This window comes from Schistocerca americana, chromosome 2, assembly GCF_021461395.2.
Source record: "Schistocerca americana isolate TAMUIC-IGC-003095 chromosome 2, iqSchAmer2.1, whole genome shotgun sequence".
Lineage (NCBI taxonomy): Eukaryota > Metazoa > Arthropoda > Insecta > Orthoptera > Acrididae > Schistocerca > Schistocerca americana.
Window position 1 is genome coordinate 902,569,300 of NC_060120.1, and position 27,619 is coordinate 902,596,918.

The window sequence follows — 27,619 nt, forward strand, 5'->3', positions numbered from 1 at the left end:
GTTCTTAAATGTCATGCAGGATTTGGCAAAGACAGCAAGCCAATTTAGCAAGTACTGCAGGTTTTTATTGAGATATTTCTGTTAAAAAGTTAAAAACAAAACTGTAAAGGGAGAGAAAGCCATGGACATAGGGAAAATATTTTTTAAGATGGTGAGTATTTCCAAGTCCTTTTAAAGGCCTGAAAGTATGTTTTTGATTGGAATCGAGCTAGTGTAGTTTTAGGAATGAGACCAGAGTTTACAGGAGGGAGGGAGAAAGGCCAGAAGTCATAAAACTCTTCAGCTCTATGTTATACGATACAATGGTACACTGAATCCTTTATGTACAGCTAAATCATCATGGTAGTTGTGTCAGTGTGAAAGTATAACATTGGTTCAGTTATGAGCATCTTCCAAACATTGAGGCTTTTGTAAGTGGCACTGAAAAAAATTGTCATAAAATTTGTGAAAAGGGAAAAAATATTAGCTGTTTGGGAAGGGAGGAGAAATGAGTGTTTTTGAACTTAAACACTTGCAAGTTATGGGGAAAAAGATGAAAGGTTTTTATGACTGCATGCTTCATTCCCTTCTGTGATAGTAGAATATCCGTGGAGATTGTTTTCTTGCATGTTGTGACTGATTGTTGGCAACACCTTCATAAGAGAATTAATGCAGTGTGAGTTAGTCATTTCTCTCTGCAACCTAAAGAGCTGTCTCCAACAGATCATGGAATAGATACCATATAGAATTATTCTTGTTTTTGACATGAAGGCATAAGTATGTTGTTGCCCACAGTGGGAAAGTACTTAAATGTAGCTGTTTGATAACACAAGTTCAAATCATTGTGTTTACCAAACAGTTTTGTAAAATAAATTTTGTTTGTTGATTTTTATTGTGTTTACTAAACAGTTTTGTAAAATAAATTTTGTTTGTTGATTTTTCCACAAGTTATTGTTAAGGAGGAACTAAGGTTTTACTGCAGTAAAGAAGTGTATTTGATGTGTTTTACCCATGTTTAGTGAATGTCCACTTGCAGATGACCAGTTTATAACATCCAAGAAAGTGCTGTGTACCTTTTGTAGCACTGAGAATAATGCTTGCATTTTCAGCAAAAAGAGCTACTTCAGTTACTATACATGTATGGAGTATTACCACAGCACCCTTGCTCTATCCAAAAAGACCAGTAATAAATTTAGCCGTGTACTTCTAAACAACTTCAACATCTTCCTGTGATCTGATAAATGGGGAATTGTGAACACTCTAGTACTACTAAAGAATGGCTACATACAATTTCTGGTGGGTTAAAGGGCAGGGCAGAGGGAACAACTATCAAACACTGGATGAGTATAGTGTGGGTAATTTGTATCCCATTTTAAGCAGAAGCTAGTTTTCGCATATCTAAATGTCTGATGTCATAACTCCTGAACTGTATGTGCCATACAGTGATGTAATTTTTGCAGAGACATACAGTTGTAGATGTGCATATTGACTGCAAACTGTGTTGTGAATAGAGTTGATAGTAAAAAAGTAATAAATCAAGACATCGTGCTTGATGCTGAAGATGTACTGCATGAACAGTGAAAATGTAGTAAGTGATAAACTTTTTTCCTTTAATCATGTCGTGGGGAATCTCGGCAAGGAAATGTTTTGCAAAGACTTGAAATTATGTATATATTTAGTTGGAAGTCGTCAGGTGCACTCAGTCTCAAATAATGGATGGGTGAAGTGCGGGTATTTGTGTGCCATGAGATATGCTGCCCCACGACACCTGCACTGTTTCTAACTGTAATACTTGCCTTGAAGTGTTCAAGTTTTATCATAAGGTTATATATCTCTTTAAGAGTAGATTATGACAGCATTTTAAATTTATAAATTATGCTTGTAATTACACAAAGTATCAAAAATTTTTTGCTCCTTGTAGTCATTAGGTAGGCAGCCTGCAATTGCAACAGGTTTCGGGTTCCGGGGTGCTCACTTAGTAGTATAGATTAATTCTGTTGACGTTTCATCAAGATATACATAATTACCATTTTTACAGCTGGTCTGGAGTAAACAGATTAGCAACAATTTTAATTATAATTAAAAGTCTGAAATGCAATTACATCCTGGTATACTTTTTATCCTAAACAGGAAACTTCAGTAGTCAGTTATTTTTGTATAGAAAGCGTAATATTCTCAAAAAGTGCAAGGTCTGTCCTTGGCCATTAGTAGTGAACTTTGGACATTCATGTAGGTCAGTAGCCATCTAATAGGACAACCAGCTAAGTGTTCATTTGTGCCGACAGCTACTTGGTCACCCTAACTGTGATGTACATACATGGCAAAAGGGTTAAATGCAAAACATTTGTGATATTAGTTCTACAGATGCTCTTTAGGTTCCAGACTGGATGAACATATTGAGGATTTAGAGTCTCCAATGAGCGACACATCACATGTTGAAGATGATCAGGTCAGCTGCTCTTCAGCTTCATTACCTGCAGATTTCTGGAAGTGGCAGTAATCAACGGGAGTCTTTTGAAGGTGGCAAAGATGCCAATGTTTGTGACACAGATAAAGCAGACGAAGGGAATAAAGATCCCTGAATGACAAGTAAAATTAGGTGACTATGTTAAACAAGTTCAGTGTGTGAGATGGATGTTCTGTCATGACTTATGAATTCCAAGGTTGTGGGAGCAGCCACTACAATTAAGAAAGAATTTAATAATGCTGAGCAAGCCCCTTGTTTCAATAACTCTTTAAACATGTGTACTTCTACGTGTTCTGATGTGCAATTTGTGCAAAACTCAATTAGGACCATTACAGAAGTTGTTTCTTTTTTGACAACTTTACCAAAAAGAAATACTATACTCATAAAGCATGTAGGAAACCAACTACTCTCCATGTGTAAAACAAGGTGGGTGGGAAGGCATCTGTCTGTAGCATCTTTTCTAAAAGAACACTGAAAAAATCGTATCAGGCCTGGTCACATTTTTCAAGTGACATCTCTAGCATAACAGCTAAGACTCTTTTTTTACATCCTGTCAGTAATAGAGAATTTATAGTAGTTCTTGTGTGCCTTGCTGACATGCTCAGCCAAACATTACCTCTCAGAAGATTTTTCCAAATGGAGACTATTGATGAAACTTCCTGGCAGATAAAACTGTGCTGGACCGAGACTCAGTCTAGGGGCATCTGCTGCAGAGTAAAAATCTCATTCTGGAAACATCCCCAAGGCCTTGGCTGAGCCATGTCTCCACAATATCCTTTCTTCCAGGACTACTAGTTCTGCAAAGTTCGCAGAAGAGCTTCTGTGAAGTTTGGAAGGTAGGAGACGAGGTACCATCTGGATTGAAGCTATGGGGATGGGTTGTGAGTTGTATTTGGGTAGCTCAGTTGGTAGAGCACTTGCCCGTGAAAGGCAAAAGTCCTGAGTTTGAGTCTCGGTATGGCACACAGTTTTAATCTGCCAGGAAGTTTCATATCAGTGCACACTCCACTGCAGAGAGAAAATTTCATTCTGGAGACTATTGATGTTAGCAAACCTACTGAGGCCTTGACCAGTACTTTGACAATTTTGAAAATAAAGTGAGAAATGTCGTCGTAGAATTCAACTTGCTGTACAAGTAAGTCAGAAAACTGGGAGACATTATGGGAAGCATGATTTAGGATGACTGTCCTTATCCTTATTCTTGATGCAATAAAGACCAATCTAGAAAACAGAGTCTCTTAAGATATTCTGAGTCTCTACAATTGCAACACATTTTTAACAAAAATCTATCAAGGTCCATGCAGTCAGTGATTAGGGATGCAGAAACTCTGGATACAAAGTAATTGGGAAGATGAAATTGACTGTATTTGTAATCTGAGGCAGAGCTCAATTTGTGGGTGGCAGAATGGAGATGGAAGATGCAAACAAAACAATTCTGCCAGGTTATGTAATGGGGTGTTTGCAGTCTTCAATTAGATCTTTAATACTGTTCCTGTCTTCTCTTCCTGAGCCAACAACAACAGCAGAAAGCTCTAACTTGACACTGAAACTCCTTATGACATTGTTGAGAAACCATTGTGGACAAAATAGCATAAAAGAACTTGCTTCATTGTATATTCATAGAGATATCACTGTTTACAAAGAAGAAATTACAGACTGGTGCACTGAGAAGAATAGAAAAGATAATTTTTCTTAAGTACAGAAAACATACACTGAGGTTACAAAAGTCATGGGATAGTAACATGCACATATACAGATGGCTGTAGTATTGAATACGCAATGTATTAAAGGACAGTGCATTGCTGGAGCTGTCATTTATACTCAGATAAATCATGTGAAAAGGTTTCCAATGTTATGGCTGCACAATAGGAATTAACAGAGTTTGAACACAGAATGGTAGTTGGAGCTACATGCATGGGACATTCATTTCACAAATTGTTAGGGAAGTAAATATTCTGAGATCCAGAGTGTGAAGAGTGTGTTGGGAATACCAAATTTCAGGCATTACCTCACCACAGATAATGCAGAGGCTGATGGCATTCACTTAATGACCAAGAGCAGTGGTGTCCGTGTAAAGTTGTCACAGCTAGCAGACAAGCAACACTGCATAAAATAACTGCAGAAATCAGTGTGGGATGTACTATGAATGTATTCAAGTGTGGCATAATTTGGCATCAATGGGCTATGGCAGCAGACAACCAATGTGAGTGCCTTTACTAACAGTACATCAACTGCAATGGTGCTCCTGGGCTCACGACCCTATCAGTTGGACCCTAGACAACTGGAAAACTGTGGCCTGGTGAGATGAGTCTTGATTTCATTTAGTAAGAGCTGATGGTTGGGTTCGAGTATGGTGCATGGCCTATGAATCCATGGCCCCAGGTTGTCAACAATGCACTGTGCAAGCTGGTGGTGGGACCATAATGGTATGGTCTATGTTTACATGGAATGGACTGTATTCTCTGATCAAACTGAACTGATCATCGACTGGAAATGGTTATGTCCAGCTACTTGGAGATCATTTGCAGCAAACAATTATGGAACTGTTATGGATGACAGTGCACCATGTCACCAGACCATAATTGGTTATGCTTGATTTGAAGAACATTCTGGACAGTTCAAGCTAATGATTTGGCCACCCATATCACCCGACATGAGTCCCATCGAACATTTATGAGACATAATCGAGAAGTCAGTTCATGCACATAGGGGACTTCCAACAACTTGTTGAGACCATGCCACATCGAGCTGCTGCACTACACCAGGCAAAAGGATGTTGGAAACAATTTTAGGAGATATCCCATGATGTATGTCACCTCAGTGTAATGCCCATTGTTCCACTGTGATGTAAAAAGATAGAGGAATTAGCATTCACACACTTAAACTACAGTTTTATAACTTTCACAATTTTATACAGAAACTGGAAAAAGCCAAATCGGGTGCTGATACAGTTGAAGCACAAAAGATATATACTATATGGGTAGAGAACTAACATTAAAAATATAAACAGAATAAGTTTTTTGATAACAAGGCCTATGCCAAATTTTTTAACCACTTAGTTCAAGTAAGCTTTGTGTTAAGTTAGTAGCATTCTGTTTACACTGTAATTTTTTGGAAGTATTAGTCTCAAATACATTGTTTTACTGATATAATTAATATGGGTACTGCATTTTTTCATATTGTGTTTCTTTCAAAATGAGTATCATCGTAATTGTATTGAAAATAAAAATTATTTGCAGTTATATTCAAGACTTAACAATACTATTTCAAAGATTTAAGTACATGCTTTTATAAACTGTACTGGCATAAATGTAACTGTCAACAAATTAAAAACAACAATTTTATGAGTATTTTATTCTAATTTCAATTTATTTGCTTTAATTTACGTAGCAGCTCTGTGTTGACAGAAGACTCGTAGAGCTCATGGTTGTGTGTTAATAGTTATATAAATGAAGTTATACAAAAAAAGGAATGCTACACATAACAAGAAATTTAAAACATGTTTGTCTAAAATAAAGCATATTTTTGTCCTGCTTTGATATTTTAAAGTATCAAAACAGCTTAAAATAGCAGTTTGTGAAATTTTTCCCCCTTGACTTTCAATAGGAGGGCCCCTGGATCTTCTCTCTCTCCCAACCAACCACCCCCACCCACAAAATTTCATTAATCCACTGCTGCTTCCCACACACAGTACAAATCACCTTTCCACCATTCAGTCTATCGAAAGATTACTCAGCTATCTAGTGTAGCCAGATAACTTGTGACTATCATACATAGTCCATTTAAAACAAATCTCCTCTTCAGCATGTGACACTAATATTAACAACAACTAAAATATACATATAAACACTATACTCTCTAAAGCTTACAGTACAAAAATCAAGAAGTGAAAGCAGTCCTATTCCTAAAACTATGTGTTTCTAAGCAACTCCAAGCACTGTACTTAATAGAAACGAAAACAGGCCTTTCGATCAAAGTTGTGCTTGAGCAGCGGAGGCGCGGGCATCACTGGTGAAGCATGCTACATGTGCTTGACCAGAAGAAGAGCTGTGAAGCTGTGCTTGGACTGTGGTGTGACACTAAGCAAATTGTCATGCATCATTATTATGACACAGAAAAGTTGTCCTCGTGTCACAGAATGGGCAGAAACGGGCAGAAGAAGAAGGCAGACGCAGAGAAGAAGACTTCGACTGCTCAACCCAGCAGGAATGTGGAATGGAAATGCGAAGAACGTCATACATCTGTCCCCCCTCTGTATGTTCAGTGCAGTAAAGGGTTGTGGACAGAGCAGCCAACTGCTGCAGGGAAGAAGTAGGCGTAGAGTCCCTGGACTCAGATGCCATTGTCCAGCTGCAGGCAGCAAGTGTGGCCGACCACTGTGCACTGAAGAGCGCTGTGGCCGTCCACATTGTTGATCCACCTACTGCGGAGAAGATGATCATGCCGGAATAGCGTGAGAAGCAATCCAAGGCCCTGATCAGGGGGCTGCCTTTGATAAGAAGACAGTCCAAGAGGGGCTGTCACATGCCGAATTCTGGAGTGCAACTACTAAGCTGCACAACTGGAGGAAGAGGCTGCTGCTGTACATCGTCGTAGTGGGAACTGTGATGGATGGCAGCTACATCATTGGGTTAAGGAAACTCTTAGGCTTTCCTGTGACCACCAAAGGTCTTCCCCTAGGCATGGACCCTAAGCCACAGTGCTTCTCGTGCCTGCTGTGGGACAAATGTAGCAAACTGGCGGGGCTGCCCGGCTTTCGCCAGTGATGGCCACACTGGAGACAAGGTGCGAACCAAGAAGACACGACGATGGCACCATAAGTGCCACTGAACAAAGACACAACTGAAAGGAGAGAAGACAGCTCCCACTGCCCAAGGGCGGCCAGAATATTGCACCAATGAGAGTGGCATGGGGGACCGGCCACCGGTGGTAGCACAGCAGGCACCGCTAGTGCACGTCATGCTGGCAGCCGCAGTGGAGGAAGTAATTGTGGCCTTCAAAGCCACCATGGACTCAGACAGGGCAGCTTTTAAGGCCATCCTGACTGCAGATACGGAGGAGGCATGCAGCCAACTGCGGCAATTGCACTCGCAGATGGGGCACGGCATCTGTGCGGACGCCTTAGGCGAAGAGAAGATGCCTGCCGCCACTCCCCTTATGGAGCAGCCAGTGGAAGGACACACCGAAGAAGAAGACAGAAGCCGCCAAAACAATGCCAAAGTCCATTGGTTCTGAGCAGCTCTGCATCAACGAGTGGGCTACCAGAGTGATCAGGACGCTCAAGGGCATGGGCTATATCATCTGCTACACAGGGAAGACTCAACAGCAGCCCTCATTGAGCCTTTCAGCGCAGCCAATGAATGAGGAACGTTGCCGCTACATGACCACACATCTATGAGCGCTTGGCTTCGTCACTCGCCCACCAGACACCGATGGGCAACCTGGGCCTTCCCCAGCACCAAGTCACCACTGACACGGTGCAGCAGGGGTCTCTCTCAGCCCCAACTGCAGCACACTGGTCTGCATCACTGTCATGGACTGATCTCTTATGATGGACATGTGGCATGACATGGTATCCGTTTGCATGATACCCACTTCTAACTCAACCCATCCTTGCGTGACCTATCGCAGTCAGCAAGACATCCACTACTGCTCTTACTACCCGACCTAACTATCACAGAGGTTTTTTCCCTGTGGCTCTTGTCTTGGTACTTTTTTCCCTCTCTCCTTCAAACAGCTACCCTTTGTTTGTCTTTTGACCCAATCTATCTCTAAATGAGCATGTATAAATGGTTAATCTTAACCAGATATATGCAAATATCGCAGTACCCACATCCTGTAACATGTCATTTTATTGATAACTCATCCTTATGCAGAGGTGCCAATAGACCTTTTGAGTTGGCCATCATGCTGGTGTGGGTGTGGAGGGGCTCCACCTCAATTTAAAAAAAAAAAAAAAAAAAAAAAAAAAAAAAAAAAAAAAAATTGCATACCTCAAAACATCTGTCAATGAATAGCTAAGACACTATAACACAATAGTCTGACTATCACTCCTCTATGTATCACAGTGCCTAATCGAGGAGACCAAATAAGAGTCCTCAAATCACAAGAAAGGGAATTCCTATGAAAGATAGTGGCACCAAGTTCAAAGAGAACCTCACAGATACCATCAGAAGAAGATAACTAGCCTTTTCTAGTCACCTGTGCAGAATAGATCTCCACAGACTGTCCTATAAGATCTTCAAAGTAGCCAATATGGGTGTTGTTGTTGTGGTGGTGGTGTTCAGTCCTAAGGGTGGTTTGATGCAGCACACCAAGTTACTGTATCCTGTGCAAGCCTCTTCATCTCCAAATAACTACTGCAACCTACATGCTTCTGCATCTGGATACTGTATTCCATCTATGATTTTCAACTCCCACAATTCCCTCCAATATTAAATTGGTGATCCCTTGATGTCTCAGAATGTGTACCTTTCAACCAGTCCCTTCTTTTGGTCAAGTTGTGCCACGAATTTCTTGTCTCCCAATTCTATTCAATACCTACTCATTAGTTACATACTCTATCTATCTAATCTTCAACATTCTTTATAGCACCCCATTCCAAATGCTTCTATTTTCTTTTTGTCTAAACTGTTTATCATTCATGTTTCACTTCTGTATATGGCTATACTCCAGACAAATACTTCCAGAAAAGATTTCCTGATATTTAAATCTGTATTGGATGTGAACAAATTTCTCTTCTTCAGAAATTCTTTTCTTGCTGTTCTCGGTCTACATTTTACATCCTCCCTTCTTCACCCATCATCAGTTAATTTACTGCCCATCTAGCAAAACTCATCAACTACCTTAAATGTCTAGTTTCCTACTCCAAATATTTCTTTGATTCTCTTAACAGCTTGTTCAATGTACAGACTGAATAACATCGGGGATAAGCTACAACCCTGTATCCTCATGCCCCTTGACTCTTATAACTGCCATCTGGTTTCTGTACAAATTGTAAATAGCCCTTCACTCCTTTTATTTTACTCCTGCTACTTTCAGAATTTCAAAGAGAATAGTCCAGCCAATGTTGTTAAAAGCTTTCTCAAAGTCTACAAATGCTATAAATGTAGGATCGCCTTTCCTTAACTTATCTTCTGAAATGACTCATAGGATCAGTATGTCCTTGCATCTTCCTACATTTCATCAGAATCCAAACTGGTCTTCCCCAAGGTCGGCTTCTACTAGTTTTTCCATTCTTCCATAAATTTTCATGTTAGTATTTTGCAACCATGTTTTATTGAACTGATAGTTCAGTAATTTTCACACCTGTCAGCTTCTGCTTTCTTTGGAATTGAAATGATTACATTCTTCTTAAAGTCTGAGGGTATTTTACCTGTCTCGTACACCTTGCACATCACATGGAAGAGTTTTCTTGTGGCTGGCTCTCCCAAGGCTATCAATAGTTATGACAGAATATCATCTCCTCACGGAGCCTTGTTTCAACTTAGATCTTTCAGAGCTCTGTCAAATTCTTCTTGAAGTATCATATCTCCCATTTCATTTTCATCTACATCTACTTCCTATTCTATAACCTTATCTTCTAGTTTATCTCCCTTGTATAACCTTGTATATACTCCTTGCACTTTTCAGCTTTCCCTTCTTTTGTTAGTGCTGGTTTCCCATCCGAGCTCTTGATATTCATGTAGCTGCTTCTCTTTTCGCAAAGGACTCTCTACTTTTCTTGTAGGCAGTATCTACCTTTCCCATAAAGAAATATGCTTCTAAATTCTTTCATTTGTCGTCTAGCCATTCCTGCTTCGCACTTCCTGTCAATCTCAATTTTTAAACATTTGTATTCCCTTTTGCCTCCTTCATTTGGTGCATTTTTATGTTTTCTCCTTTAATAAATTAAATTTGATATCTCTTGTGTTCTTCAGAGATTTCCACTAGGCCTTGTCTGTTTACCTATTTAATCCTCAGCTGCCTTCACTATTTTATCTCTTAAAGCTACTCATTTGTCTTCTACTGTATTCCTTTCTCCTGTTCTACTCAACTGTTGTCTAATGCTTCCTCCAAAACTCTCAACAGCCTCTGGTTATTTTGGCTTATCCAGGTCTCATCTCCTTAATTTCCTAACTTTTCCAAATTTTCCACTTTTAATCTACAGTACATAGCCAACAAATTCTGCTCAGAGTCCACGTCTGCCCTTGGAAGGTCTTACAATTTAAAATCTAGTTCCTAAATCTCTGTCTTACCATTATATAATCAGTCTGAAATCGTCTGATGTGTCCAGGTCTCTTCCATGTGCACAACCTTCTTTCATGATTCTTAAACCGTGTTAGTGGTGATTAAATTGTGCTCTGTACAAAATTCTACCAGCAGGCTTCCTCTCTCATTGGTTTCCCCAAGTCCATATTCACCTACTATTTTTCCTTCCTTTCCTTTCCATACTACAGAGTTCCAGTCCCCCATCACAATTAAATTTTCATCTTTTTTAACTATCTGAATAGTTTCTTTTATCTTGTGATATGTTTCTTAAATCTCTTGATCATCAGTGGAGCTAGTTAGCACGTAAACTTATAGTACTGCGGTAGGTGGGGGCTTGGTATTTATCTTGGCTATGATAATGTGTTCACTATGCTGTTCATAGCAGTTTACCCTCATTCCTATTTTCTTATTCATCATTAAGCCCACCCCTGCATTGCCCCTATTTGATTTTGTATTTATAACCCTGTATTCACTTGACCAGAAGTCCTGTTCCTCCTGTCACCGAACTTCACTAATTCCACTATATCAAACTTCAACCTATCCATTCCCCTTTTTAAATTTTCTAACCTACCTGCCTGATTAAGGGCTCTAATGTTTCTCTGTTCAACCCATAGAATCCCAGTTTTCTTTATCCTGATGACGACGTCCTTCTGTGTAGTACCCACCCAGAGATCTGAATGGGAGACTATTTTACCTGTGGAATATTTTACCCAAGAGGATGCCATCATCATTTAACCATATAGTAGAGTATAGTATAGTAGAGCTGCGAGCCCTTGGGAAAAATTATGGCTGTAGTTTCCCTTTGCTTTCAGCCATTCGCAATGCCAACACAGCAAGGCCGTTTTGGTTGATGTTGCAAGGTCAGTTCAGTTAATCCTCCTGACTGTTGCCCTGCAACTGCTGAGAAGGCTGCTGCCCCTCTTCAGGAACCACACGTTTGTGTCAATAGATTGTTGTTGCACTTACAGTACCGCTATCTGTATTGCTAGGTACGCAAGCCACCTCACTGTTAGCAAGGTCTATCATTCAGAGGGGGGGGGGGGGGGGGGGGGGAAGGTCACTGAATGCCTGTGGTTCAAGAGAATATAGAAAGGCCTTGCAGAACTTCATACTAGGCAAGACATAATAAATAACAAGGGTTACTGCCATTGAACTATTGAAACAAGACCCTTCCTTGTAGATGTTAATCATAACAAGATCAGGAAATGGACCAATGAATGTAAGACAAAATTCAGCAGGAAAATGAAGGAATACTGGGCAAACAGAAAAGCTCAAAGTACTAACAGTAAAACAGCTATGTAACTGTACCCAGAACACCAGAAAAGGCAGATGACAACAGTACAGTAAAAATGTAAGAACATGGTCTACAGTTGGTCCCAATAAGTAAAAAAAAGTAATGTTACAACTGTACAGCAAACTTATTAAAATTTTTGTTTGTATTCTCTTAGAGCCAATGCTATTATAATGATGCAGTGAAATCAGATAAACAGTTTACGACTTGTCACTATTTCCACTTATCATTGCACACATTTTGTTATTAAAGACAGGAATTTTCGAGTTGACTAAAAAGAAGTATAGGAGTTTGTATCTCTTGTAGTTCTTCACTGATAATAATGAATTTATTAAAACTAGTAGGGAACACTTCAGTTTTGTCAAGTCATGTGAAAGAGTATTTATGTAAAGCACCAATTACAAAATTATTTAAGCACTGTTAAAACTGTCTGAACTCTCTTGGAACAGTCTATATGCCAGGAAAGTTTTAAATTTTGCATTGACTTATTCCTGCTTCTGGAGATTGCCACCCATAGAATCTAATCACCCATCAGTTAGATCTCTGTCAAAAATCTGACAAGACTGAAGAATCTCGCTGGAGGTTTCATTCCTTATGCATTTGTGTTGCTCTGCATTGCTATATGAGGTGCTACCCTTTCAAAATATCCAAAAATATCATTGTACCAGTCAAACCAGTAGCAGTATAACATTCTGCCACTAGATGAGGTACACATCTTAGCTACTGCAGCACAAAGTTGCATCATCTTTGGCGCTTGCAGCTGTGAGTTGTAGTGGTGCATATCAGGACATGTTCCAATGCTTCTGCAAATTGTAAAATGGATGACATGAAGAAACAACGGATTTGCATCAAATTCTGTTTCAAGTTGAAGAAAACTGCAGCTGAAACACACCACATGATGGTAGAGGCATTTGGTGAGAGTGTACAGAATCAAGCAAGAACATTTGAGTGGTTCAAGTGCTTCAAGTAAGACTGAGAATCTGTGGAAGATGACAAATGTCCTGGTTGGCCAGCAACATGCACAACATCAGAAATGATCATGAAAGTACATGATGTGATTCATGGAGACTGAAGATAGACAATTGACAAAGTTTGTAACACACTTGGGCTGTCATCCTATGTTACATGTCAATGAATTCCAGTTGATGAACTGAACTTGAGATGAATTGCAGGGAAGTTTGTTCCCCACCTTCTCAGCATCGACCAATGAAAACTTAGGATTCATATGTGCACTGAGCTGCAACAAAAAGCTTGAGAATATCCAAATTTTTATCCAGAGTCATAACAGGTGATGAATCTTGGTTCTACAGTTATGAGCCTGAAACAAAGCAGCACTCATCTCAATGAAAAATGCCATCTTCTCCAAGGTTGAAAAAAGATCAAAAAGTTCACAGTAACATGCAGTCAATGCGAATCATTTTCTTTTTGACATTCAGAGAATAGTGCTCAAGGACTTTGCTCCACATAGTCAAACTGTCAACAGGCAGTTTTGCTGTGAGATTTTGAGGCAGCTGAGGGAAAACATTCAGTGCAAACTGCCAGATTGATGGCAAAAGAAAGACTGGCTGGCACACTATGATGATGCACTCGCACACAGTTCACCGATTGTGAAGGAATACCTGGCCAGAAACAACATGGTGACAGTCCACCCCTTCCCTGCTTACCAGACATAGCACCATGCGACCCCTAACTGTTCCCAAAGATGAAAATTTTGTTGAAAAGGTGATGTTTTGACTCAATTGAAGACATCCAAGTGGAACTGCAATGGGTCCTGAACACCCTTCACACTGCAGATCTCCCGGAGTGCTTCCAAAAATGGGAACAATGCTGGGATTGTTGTGTACATGCCTCAGGTGATTACTTTGAAGGTGACAGAGGACATTAGGATGTAAGAACAGTTTTCTGATATTTACAATGAAATTCTCAGATATTTTGGGCACCACCTCATGTAATGGACCTTCTCAGCTATCTGCACTACGTTACTTACCATTCATTGAGACATCCCTCATGTAAATTCCAGGGTTTCATTGAACCCCAATTTTCATCCAGTCTCTTTACAGTTTGACTTGATAATAATTAGCTAAGTTCATAGTCACTTTTCAGAGCAGCAAGGTTATGAACTAACACTGTATTTATGAAAGTGACAAACTTGCCAGTGAATGAATTTACATTTTGAATAGAGAAGCATGTGAGATGCAAGGATGAAGCAAAAGTGATTACATTTGTGAATCAGTGGAAACGGAAAGCAGAACCAAATGTAGATTGTAAAGCACCAGGCTTGATAGACAGTTGTTCTGATGACACTGCACAAATAGCCCCATGTGGTGCACTATAACTAGTTTTGCCCATGTGAGCCAGTATTCATTTAGGGTGCTGAGCTGTTGGCCATACCAATGTAACTTGCTCCAGTCAAGCTGGCAGGCCTGTTAGTAACTCTACAGGATAGCAATAACACCTCTGTCATGCTGTCTGAATTTTGATGCACACCTGGTGGAGAGGCTAAAACCACAACTGTCCTCTCTCACCTTCACTCCAACTTCATATAGTCACTACTCCTATACTAAATAAATCACTTATATGTTACTTTTATTATATGCTTTCTCACTATTCCATTTCCATATTCATTCTGCATTCTTATATTTCCACTATGTGCCTCATCTTACTACCCTTTTACACTAGCTCACTTTTGAGATTCTATGTTCACAATTGAACTTAACCACCCATTCAAATGTCTTGGGTATTATACACCCACATAACCTTTTTGGTTGTTGGCTTTGTCATCACTATAGTGTGATAGTGTGCATCATTTGAAAGGCACCTGTCAACACAGCAGAGAAAAAGAGAGAGAGAGAGAGAGAGAGAGAGAGAGAGAGAGGAGATAGTGAAGTATGCAGAGGATGAGATTATTTTACACGTGGTGGCAAAGACACTTTCCACATTGGCAAATGATGCAAAATGTTGCTGCAAACAACAATTAATAAACTGTTATGCCACTGAAGTGTGGCCATGTTGCTGACTGGAGGAAATCAATTATCCCCATCCAACACTATTCACAGCAAGTCATCCAGGGAAAGATATACCTCTGCTTGGGTGCTAGAAGTTGTTGGAGCCAGGTGCACTGAACACTTCAGACCTGAGCTGTCTTCTGATGAGATGTGGACTATAATGCCTTTGGAAGAGGAATGGTTATTATTACAAAAGACCCTTTATTTAGTGGAAAAAACTTCTTGACTCTCTTTATGTTTCTAACTGTGAGTTTTATCACCATTTACCAACACCAAGCTATTTACATTGGAGACCACAGGCTCTCTTTGAGATGATATTTTGTTATGGTTCTCTCCCTTCTTGGTTAACTGGCCTAGAATGTCATTCTCAAATGCTGACATACTTACCTGACTTAACTGTTGTTGTGGCCACTACACATATATCATCGGAGGCTCACCTTCTCTTTTATATCCTGCTACCTTTTAAGGTGCAACATATACACCCCACTCTTTTTTTTTTATAATACTGTCAGTTAAGGTGGTTAATGGCAGTCTCTTGTGTCTCCTTCTTTAAAGAAGCAACCTGACTAGCTTTCTGAATATTCTACTTAACAATAGATAAGCCATATGCCTCTGGCTCTATCCAGTGGGCTGTGTAGATCCACAGCCATCAAATACCGCGAAACATGATATTATTGAGTGTAATCTGATGTGTGCCAATGGCATAACAGTTTTTAACTTTTGGCAGCAATTGGAGGTTTTTAGGACATTCTTAGCCACCAAGAAGATTCTTTCATAGTAACAGTATTTTTGGATGTGCACATAAAGTCTTATGGTGAAAGTGGACATATCACACATTAATGTAACATGTAAACACCTTTGTACTCTGATCATGTAAATATAGTGAGCCATGTGATGAATCGTCCTATTGCACCAGAATTTTGTGCTCGCTTATCTTTAAATAGAGGGTGTCCACAGGTGAATGCTAAGAAGTCTCTGGTAAGCCCATTCTCTTGGAGACAGTCCAGTGAGGAGGCATGTTGTGCCTAGCTGGAAAACCCATAGGGCATGTGGAGCACCTGGTGGTTTGGCAGCTGTGCTTTTGAGAATGGGCATGTGGGCTATATTCTGCTGTAGCTAATGGTATTGTGGGAAGAAGGGCCTTTTCTGCCGCAGCCTTAGAATTGAATCGCAAATTGTTGAAACCAAATAAGTCAATATTTTCAGTTTTCGTTTTTTCACTGAATAGTACATTTAAGATTATAGCCTATGTCTGGAACCGCGTGACCGCTATGGTCGCAGGTTCAAATCCTGCCTCGGGCAGGATGTCATGTCCTTAGGTTAGTTAGGTTTAAGTAGTTATAAGTGTAGGGGACTGATGACCTCAGATGTTAAGTTCCGTAGTGCTTTGAGCCATTTGAATCATTTAGTACAGCCTATTGTTTGGTGTTGAAATGGAACAAGTCATTATCCTATAAATTGTAGAAAAGGTGGTGCACTTTACGCTGTTTGTTGTTGAAACCAAATAAGTCATTGACTTATTTTTTTTCAACACATGCTGCTCATTCCCACGCAGAATATGTTTTCCTCCAATATTACACATTGTTGGCGAAATTGTCCACTTCCTTTGTTGTGGCACTAACAGTCACTGTTAATGTTCACTGAGTGGCAGTTGGTTGTGGTACTATGGCTCCAAAAAGGAAGAATAGTAGTGCAGATTATGATAGAAATAAGGTAAAGACATCTTGTACCAAAGGACTGCCTTATCGAAATTACAGAGGATTTTATGTTCCAGGAAAACCAGTTAGAGAATCTTGCAGGTAACTATCACTCTTTCTTTGAACAACCATTGGAAACTGTATAGATGTAAATAATATCAATATTACCAGCAATACTAATCTTACATTAATTTCCTTTCAGCTGCAGAATGAAATGTTATGACTCCATTGATGTAATTTAATGTAATAATATGTTGCCAAGATTTCTTGATCTTCCTACCAAAGATGCCCAGGACTTACATCTGCAGTGCCTTATTGAAGCAAAGGAAGTAAAGCAGAGGTGTCCTCAGAAATCTGATCCAGAATGTTGTGAAAACTGTAGCGATGCAATGTTTCTTTATCATATAATGCTTGGAAGTGAAAGGAAACTGGTTTGCAAGAAACTTTCCTGAATATACATGCAGTGATGAATTCGTGTTTGGTTCAAATCTGTCTATGATGGATTAGTAAGACATACATTTCACTTAAGAAAAAGACATGAGCCCATCATTCCAGGATTAATAGACAGCATTCCAACAGCCTACCCAATGTACCAAGTACCTATTTCCAGAATGAAGATGGAAGATGTGAAGAAAGTCATTGAATATGTGCCTGCTGCAAAGAGATGGTGGTGCTTTCTTGGCCAGTGGTTGATTAAAATTATAGCTAATGTACAGTTAATCATTATTGCTGTTACAATAATTTGTTTTGTTCTATTTTGTCAGACCATGCTAATATATTATGAAGTGTTGATACGATTAAATCCTAAAAAAGCAAAAATATGTTTGTAAATTGCTGAAAGCAAATTAGTTAAGAAACTTTGAAATCATTAAATATCAAAATGATGCACTCTAAGTTGATTATTTCTCTCTCAATAAAAGCAGAATGAAGTCACTTTCAGTTCTCAAAAATTCCAGTAATGTAGCAGTAACACATATGGAAATATTCAGTTTTTTGTTTCTCCTGGAAAGTGTAAAAAAATGATTTATTTGGTTTTAACAATTGACGATTCAATTGGTTCTGCAATCTGCTGTGTGTGGTGGAGTTCTACTCTACATGCCACTATGGGACTGCAAGCTGCATGTTCGTATGTCTTTTCATTAACACCCCGTGAGGATCTTTGGAGTGGTTGCTTATATTTAGCAGCACAGTGGTTATGTTCTAACTGCAGTTACAACATGTTATACCAGATGAGTGTCTCGCAAGTTGCACTAGCTTGGATAAAGCGTTTAATTAGGCGGACCTCTGAGAGAAACCAATATCTGCTAATTAGCAACTTGCTATTTAAATAATTTGATTTGTTTGAGAATGTTCAGCCTCCCATGGTGAAACTTCCTTCTAATTACATGCTTGCTGTTCATTGGATGGATACTCTGGTGAGATGAATGGACAAGGACATAAAATCTTACATGCAGTAAATTTTGCCATTGTGACCAGTGTATAGCTTTGGTGTGAATTTTAATGCTGCACCTGTGTTCTTATGGCCATCAGTGTGGAGTTGGCCCAGTCTAGGCTCTCTTAAGCATTAACGAGATTGCTTGTTATCTTATATGCAGTAAATTTTGCCATTGTGACCAGTGTATAGTTTTGGTGTGAATTTTAATGCTGCACCAGTTGTGTGGGCCTTGCTCCAAAAATTTTATACTTCTCGTAAATGAAGCAGAATTGTATTAACTTATTGTCGCTCTCTGTTACATCACCTGGTACCATGAACATTTTTTACTTTTCCTTTCTTACAGTGTAAAACAGAGTGGTACCAGAGGAAGGGGTACAGCTAATCCCTAATTTTAATCCCCAGAGTCTGAGGTTCAGCTCTTTGTTGACATGCTACAGTGTGTGTGTTAATTTTATTATGTTTGTAATAAGAGCCTTGTGTATGTTTTAGAAGTAGTTAATTTGGGGTACATGGCTTTGTGCTTGTGGAATGTCATGGGTTCTGCTGCCCACTGTGAACCACATATAATACTGGAAGGTTGCTCCAAATATTGTAAAAGTTTCACCTTCAAATTTCTTATTACAGTTGCTGTACTTGTCTTTTCTGAAAACATTTTTTAAATTGATTTACATGTGCCCAGTTAAGGTTCAGTTGGGTGTTACAATGAGTTTGTGTAAATTTTTTCAGACACTGCTGAAAGATTTTAAGAGTTGTTTGATTTTATTTAAAGGCTATAACATTAAGATTATGTACTGGTATGAAGTCAGAGCTCTGCCCTCATGTTGTGTTTGTGGAGAAGCCATCCACTTATAATGATTCAGATCGTTTGGTCTCATTTAGTCAGCAGTATAGAAAGAATAATGCAAGCTGACATGAGATGAGGGTGAGAAGAGAACTCTCTTAGGCTGAGTGATGCTTCTGCTCCCAAGAATGTTCCCCTTTGCAGTGTCAGCCACTTTAAGGAATGTTGTTATCACTGTGGATAGCCAGGCCACCTTGATCCTGATCATCAAGTTGGTAGAAAAAACGAGCAGCTGATGGCAAGAGAACTGCAGGCAAAAATCATGAACCAGTTTGCACATTATTAGACTCAGGGAGTAGTATTTCACTATTATATCACAAATGGTACATTAGGTCCGATCAGTTTGTAAATTTCCTGAATTACAAACTGTCATAAGGACTTGCATTGCTGCTAATGGTCAACAGTTAGTTTTGAGAGGGTGGTTGAATGCCCTTTGTAGAACTAGAGAGTTTCCTTGACCCTTGTAGATGTTATAGTGAAGAGATGAGTACTGCTGTTTTGTTATGTTGTGATTTTGTGAAAAAGATTGGTTAATTCTGGACTATTCACATGAGGTTTTGTATTTTAAGTTTTGCCCTTCAATAAAGTTCCATTTTCATTGGCATGCTAATTTTTTGGGCATGTCTTCTGTATTGGGTATTCACAGTGGCTTCGATGTGGACCTCTTGTCCAGGGAAGAAGCTCAAGAGTTACTCTACTTGTTGAAACAGTTTTTGGAGGTGTCACCAATAAAATAGAATATCACATCCACTTGTTGGATGAACTGGGAGTTAGACAATCACCTTACAGGCTGTCACTCCCAAAAATGAAGGTGTTGAGGGAGATAATTGGGAACATGTTGTGTGAGGACACCATCTGCCCTTGTACTTCCCATTATGCCTCTCCTATACTTTTGGTTGCAAAAAATAATGGAGGTGGGTTGAGGCCTGTAGTTGATTGTAGGTCTTTGAATTGTAAGGTAGTTTTGGAGTCCATACCCTCACCTGACTTACCCATTGTTTTACTAGTTTTGCTGGAGCTCAGCATTTTATTGTACTGGACTTGAATCAAGCTTATTACCAGATGCCCCTGGCAGAGGAATCTGAGGTGGCCACAGCATGTACCATGCATTGGAACTTACATGTGTTTAACAGTGTGCCTTTTCAGTTGTCAACTGGAACTGTCATTTTATTTAGGCTTCTCGATTCAGTGTTGTGTGATATTGAGTTCCAATTCATGTATAATTGTAAATTAAAGGGGGATGACTACTGTCAGCTGTAGTGGGACATTAAGTGGAATCAGTGACAATGCACTGAAAGAATTGACAACAGTTTATGTATGGTTACGAACACAAATACATCAAACCTATCACTCCCACAAGGCACAGCCTCATCAAAGTCACCCTCAGTGCTAGACGTGAGGGTTTGTGTGTTCCATCAAAACTGATGTCATTGCTGGCAGTAACTGGCAGGATCACCAAAGCTGAATAGGCCTTGACAGAGGAGCCTCATATGAATTGTGTCTCAGGTGGGGTAGGGAGGGAGTGGGGGTTGGGGGACTCTACAGGTATAGGTATAGTAAATCCCAGGTATAGTAAATCCCAAGGGAAAATCTTGGTTCTCCTGGATGGGGGTTGGCTCCAGAACTAACAACCCCCATCTTACAATGGAATTGTTGCACATATCTCACATCGGCCTCAGAAGGATACAGGCTACATGTTGATGACCTGATGAGAAAAAGGTTAATGAGAAGGAAAATGGATATCATGATAGCCATAAAGAATGTGAGAACACTCGAGAGACCTGGCAAATTGCTAGAAATTAGGGAAGAAATAGACAAGTATAGAGGGAAGGTAGTGACATTACAAGAAATACGAATGAAAGGACAAGAATAATAGCACTGGGGAGCATACAGGTCATCATGATACCAACTGTCTTATACATAGTCCAATGAAGGGAAATATAATTTGTTTCAAAGCAAGCAGTGATAGGTTGTCTTCCCTGAGATATAGGGCAAGATTTCTTAAATTACAATGATGTGTGCCTATTTCCCTATGGAGGACGCAGATGAAGAAGAGAAGGATGCATTTGATTCCAAACTAGAGGAGGAAATCTGAAAAGTTCAGAGGCCTGATGTGAAAATGATCCTTGGGGATCTGAATGCAAAAATAGGGAAAGAAGAAGGGTAAAGAAAAATAATAGGAAAAGAAAAACTGCATGAAGACAGTAATGATAAAGAAGTAAGGCTGATAGACTTCACCAGTGGGGAAGAGATGATAATAAAAATTACACAGTACCCAAGGAAAGATATTAAGAAATGCACTTGGGCATCACCAGATTGACTTACAAGATACGAAACAGACCACTTAACTATAGATCAGCAGCACACATCTGACATCCTGGAAGTTAGTAGCTGTTGAGAGGTGGACAGAGACACAGATTATTGCTTAGAGCAAATCAGATACATAAACAGAACTGGCAAGAAGTAAACAGTAAAGGGGGTGGGGGTGGGGGGGGTGGGTGGGGGGGGGGAAGCACTCCATCTTCAGGCCATGAGTGGCCTACCAGGACCATCCAACTGCCGTGTCATCTTCAATCTTCAGAGGAGGAGGGGTGTGGGGTCAACACACCGCTCTCCTGGTCATTGTGATGGTATTCTTGACCGAAGCCGCTTCTATTCAGCCGAGTAGCTCCTCAATCGGCATCACGAGGCTGAGTGCACCCCGAAAAATGGCAACAGTGCATGGTGGCCTGGATGGTCACCCATCCAAGTGCAGGCCACGACTGACAGCGCTTGACTTCAGTGATGTCACGGGAACCGGTGTATCCTCTGCGGCAAAGCCGTTGCCCTGAGGGAAACATCAAAACATAATATGCAGTAGAAGTCTGGTGTGTTTGGAACTGGCCTGTGCCAGATTACCAAAAATTTCAGACTATCACGCTGTTCCTCTTATTACTGGTACAGGCTAAGTTGTACAGCAAAAACAGCTGTAATATTGTATTTTGAAGTAAAATGTTGATTGGGAGAATCATTAGGTTCATAACTTTAGCTCAAGATTAGGCTCATACCAAATATTTGTTTAACACTTTTGACTTAAAAAAATCTTGAACATATTTTTGTTTTTGAGATTGCTGTTGCTTGGCATAAAAGTTATGTCTAGTGATATGTAAATAAATAAGTTCAGAGACATTATAGTTAGTGTTACACTCAGCAAAAGTGATGAATTTATTTAGGGAGTCACAGCTTCTGCCCAGATATCATCTCCTTTTCTTCTGTTTCCTCATCTGAGTCATTCTCTGTAATATTGTGTATAGGCTGAGGGTTTACTACACTTTAGATAATGCCCTCATTGTTTATCACCTGCTCAATATGTTCCTCTTCAGGTACGTTTTCCAAGGGATTGTTGTTGGTTACACTTGTAACAGCATCCAAAACTTCAGACACTGGTTTAGTATGTTCTTCCTTCTTGATAGTCTGTGGTGATGAAGCAAATGAATCAAATGTAGCATCTGCAATTGGCCAAAATTTTCTCCAGTACTGCTGTAAAGTAACTTTTTGTATTTGACTGAAGACAGCGTGACAGCATAGAGGCTTCTGGTACATTAAACATTTTTGAAAGTAAGTTACATCACTCTCAGTGTTTAATAGGCCATGAATGAAAGAGCTCCTATATGAACATTTGAAGTTCAGGATTACCCTCTGATCCATTAGTTGAATCAGTGATATAACAGTAGGTGGGAACAGTGTAGCAAATATGGTTCCAGAAACTAACTCGGCTACTACTAGATGTGCTTTGCAGTTGTCCAAAATAAGAATGGCTTTGCTCTCTTCTGGCAGACCAAAGTTTTTGAAGCTTTCTTTGATTTGTGGCAGAAAATGATGAAAAAAACCTGTTTTTGAAATTGGGGCAGTCATCTGTGCATTTAATTGAGTGTCAGAATGAACAGGCAAGTTTTTAACATTTTTAAATGCTTAAGGTTTTCCAGATTTATCAATTACAAAAGGAGTTATTTGGTGGCTGCCAGACACATTAGCACATAGCAATCTTTTGTTTTTAATGACCCTTTAGCTGCCTTTTCCCCTTACCCAGCTAGTGTAGATGCTGTTAAGCACCAACATAGTAGGGCTGTTTCATCAGCATTGAACTTCTGATCCACTGTTAGATTATTATCTGTGATCGTTACTTCAAACTCATCTTTGAATTTTTCTGCTGGGTCTTGATTTGCTGAAAATGTTTTTCTAGTTAGATCAAGTCTTCAAATTTCATTCTGAAACTTAAAGTTTCAGTGCCAGCCATCAGAAAAAATACATTCACTGTCTGCAACATGTAAATCTTGTCCAAATTTCTTTGACTCTCCAATATGCATTGACCCCATTACCAGCTTTCCTTTGGAGAATACTCCACTGAAACATTTGTACAATATGCTATCTACTCGAAACTAACTGGCAGATTAAAACTGTGTGCCGGACCGAGATTCGAACTCGGGACCTTTGCCTTTCGCGGGCAAGTGCTCTACCAACTGAGCTATCCAAGCACGACTCACGCCCCATCCTCACAGCTTTACTTCTGCCAGTACCTCGTCTCCTACCTTCCAAACTTTACACAAGCTCTCCTGCGAACCTTGCAGAACTAGCACTCTTGAAAGAAAGGATATTGTGGAGACATGGCTTAGCCACAGCCTGGGGGATGTTTCCAGAATGAAATTTTCACTCTGCAGCAGAGTGTGCGCTGATATGAAACTAACTGGCAGATTAAAACTGTGTGCCGGACCGAGACTCGAACTCGGGACCTTTGCCTTTCGTAGGCAAGTGCTCTACCAACTGAGCTACCCAAGCACTCTGCTGCAGAGTGAAAATCTCATTCTGGAAACATCCCCCAGGCTGTGGCTAAGCCATGTCCCCGCAATATCCTTTCTTTGAGGAGTGCTAGTTCTGCAAGGTTCGCAGGAGAGCTTGTGTAAAGTTTGGAAGGTAGGAGATGAGGTACTGGCAGAAGTAAAGCTGTGAGGATGGGGTGTGAGTCGTGCTTGGATAGCTCAGTTGGTAGAGCACTTGCCTGCGAAAGGCAAAGGTCCCGAGTTCGAGTCTCGATCCGGCACACAGTTTTAATCTGCCAGTTAGTTTCACATCAGTGCACACTCCACTGCAGAGTGAAAGTTTCATTCTGGATGTTATCTACTTGTTCCAGTTTTTTTGCCTGGAAGCCAGTTTTCCAGCTGTTACTGATTGTGAAGCAAATTTATGAAGTTCACCATTTTGTTTTTTTTATGTCACCAATGGTTGATGAGTCAATATTAAATTCATTCATCAACATATTTCTATTCTCACCTTTCTCCAGGCATTTGATGATTTCCGGTTTCTGGTTGATGGTCAGAGTTACGTGCATAGGTTTCTCTCCTGATTTAGAACTTGAAGAAGATTTTGATGTTGAGAAAATTGTCACTTCTTAAATTTCAATAAAACTTCCACAGGTCACTTTGATGTTTACATTCTCCACTGTAATGTGGATCTTAGTTCATAAGAAAAAATGGCAAATCCACTCACAATCAAAAAAATGAACTGAATCTGCGTGTGGTGACAGTGAAGATCAGCTGAATAAAGTCTCCACACTTCTAATTGATTCTGAACAATGCCAATTGCATGTAACAGTAGCAGATACACAGTGGACACTTCCGACTGGTTCCAAACCTGGCACTGTGCCGGACCATCAGATGTTCCAGACTGTTAGATGCTAGGCGAATATAAGTCTATTGCAGAAACTCCCAAAATTAAAGAAAAGCAGGAAGAATACAAGAAGAAATTAGAAGAAATTTCTAAGATACTAAAAGACACAGGGAAGGAAGGGGATTTGGAAACTAAATGGGAGATACCAAACACAGCAATCAGTGTAGCTTCAAGGAGAGTAGAACACAAGAGAATAGTTAAATGGTTTGGCGAGGAGTGTTCACTAGTAATCCAAGACAGAATTGAAGTGAGCCAAAGAATGTTGCAAAGAAAATGAGTCTCCCATTGGAAAAGTATAGACCGAAGAGGAAACGAGTGCATAAGTTGTGCAGGATGAAGAAGAGGCAGTATGAAAAGAGTAAGAGAGAGCAGTTGGATAAAACGAGGGACAACAATGAGACGCAAAAGTTCTATGAAAGATCTAGAGGCCTGAAGGGAAGATGCTAAGTGAGAGCAATCTTCTGTAAGGATGATTATGGAAACCTAATCTATATGCTGTACACCAATAAGTTGTTTAACATAGTTACCAAAAATCGTGAAAAGGTCTTGACTAATTTACTTCATAGTTTTACTTGACGTTCCAATAAACACTTATAGATAGACTGACTCACAAGGAAGGTCAATTTTTATAAATATTTAGTGGAGATTGGCTGAACTACAATGAATTAAAGTCCACCACCACTGTGGAAACAATGGCATTGTCTCTAATGGTACAGGTGCTGCAGAAACTCCATACAACAGTAAAGCTTGAGCAGAATCCGAGTTGGTCCTGGAGATAGAGCAGTAAAATGTGTGCCTGTTAACCAAAAACTCACAGTATTGAATCCCCATTGGACTACAGATTTTTCAGTATCTTTTAACCTAGGATATGCCTCTCAATGATGGATAGAAGCAGAATGTGTGAATAGGTGTATCTTTCATTTGTTAGAAGCCGAAGGTGGTTCAGATTCTGTGGTAAACTGAAGGTGTCATTTTCAAGAGTACCTTTGTAGACAGGCTCAATGGTCTCATGGTAAAGTGCTTGCTTTGCAATGAAACATCGTGGAAACGAATCCTGGTTGGGCCATGAATTTCTTTGTCTTTCTTTTTTAACCTGAAATTGTGTCTCATTGATATGGAGATTTGCCTTTTCCCAGCTGGATAACTGGCTAGGGAGATACAATTCACCAAAGTGACATCCAACTGAAACATGCCAGAACACTGAGCTACATGAAAGACTCTATACATATACGCCTACAGTCTCCTTCTTTACAAGTTATAAGTTAAAGTGCCCTGCCACCCTTTTCTGTTTACATATGGAAGCTAATTGCAGGAGCTACCATAGGGATCTTGATAAGGTTTTCACTAATAGATACATTGATTCATGAGGAAGGTTCATGTATGTAATTTATGAACATTTTGTGCAAATTTGCTGAACTATGATGAATTACAGTCCCTCACCACATTTTTCTATCTGTATGTGAAAGCTACTCTTGTGAACTACTGTACAGATTTTCATATTCACAGCCCACTGGCATGACTACCCTGTTGTCAAATGACTAGCCTCATAGCCTTTGACATAAGGCTTACATTGTTAGTGGCATATGATCGGTCAGTCTGCTTATACCTGTAAGCACTGCAGTACACCAGCAAATGGTGTGTGTTGCTTAAATGATTTAATTTATATGAAAGTCATGATATTTAGTTATCTAAAATTGTTCTCTGATTCTTAAGTTGGGGTTGGGTTGTTTGGGAGAGGAGACCAGACAGTGAGGTCATCGGTCTCATCAAATTAGGGAAGGGTGGGGAAGGAAGTCGGCTGTGCCCTTTCAAAGGAACCATCCCAGCATTTGCCTGGAATGATTTAGGGAAATCACGGAAAACCTAAATCAGGTTGGCTGGATGCGAGATTGAACCGTCGTCCTCCCGAATGCGAGTCCAGTGTGCTAACCACTGCGCCACTTAATCGTAATTCTATGCAGTGCCCCTCAAACAAAATTAGCACTATGCCAGACAAATCATTCACCTGTAGAGACTTTGTGCTACCCATGTGAAGTCAGAGCATGTTGCTAGTACATACGGGGGCAAACCAGAAAGTAAGTTCTGATTGGTTGTGAAATGGAACAGCTGTGAAAATCCAATGAAGGTTGGCACAGATGTGTTGGGCAGTGTTTCTAGTATGCTTGTTGATCATATCAAGTCGCTCTTTTCAGTTCTGAGTGCACAGTTAACACGTAAAGCAGCCTAGAAAATAGTGTCTCCCGCCAAGTATGAGGGCCTGGTGTGAAATTTCACCTGAAGCTGTGCAGCCCATATAACATAACTGTCAAGCACTTCCTTCTTCAAGACAATTCTCAGCTGCTGCATTTTTGAAGGGAAATGTTTGATCACCCACAATACAGCCCATAATTGGCTCTCTCTGAGTTTCACCTCTGCTCACATGAAACATTGGCTACGAAGACAATATTTTGGCACAGACAACAAGCTGTAGGCCAGCTTAGAGAATTGCTGGAAAGGGATGATTGTGATGAGGGTACTAGAAAATTGGTACAACACTATGACAAATGTCTAAGTCAGAGCGGTAACTATGCAGATAAGTAGCTGGAGTTGTAGCTAACTGTTGCAAATAAAACATTTTTAATTTTCACAGTGGTTTCCATTTTGCAGCTGATCAGAGCTTACTTTCTGAATACCCCTTGTATATAGTGTAAAAAGGGGAAGCCTTGTTGGCAAAAATCTTGTAAAAGTTCTTTGCAAATTTACTTCAAATTATTCAATTACTCTCTAATAAGGGGAAACATTGTCATCAAAAATCTAGGAAAGACCTTGACTGATTTAGTTAAGATTTCTACACAATACTCTAATAAATTGTTAAGAAAAAAATGCTATGTTGCACTATTTCCAAGTTATTTAGCAATGAAGCAACGAAGTTAGCCAATCAAGTTGTCACAAGTGCAAATTCAAGCAGCCTG

General features: G+C 39.8%; 1 non-coding gene across 1 annotated transcript; it reads right to left on the reverse strand.

The window, feature by feature from the left end:
* Positions 1-23,405: 23,405 nt before the first annotated feature.
* Positions 23,406-23,480, reverse strand: Trnas-cga. Its single transcript has one exon. It is a non-coding gene; the product is annotated as a tRNA-Ser (tRNA).
* Positions 23,481-27,619: the final 4,139 nt, after the last annotated feature.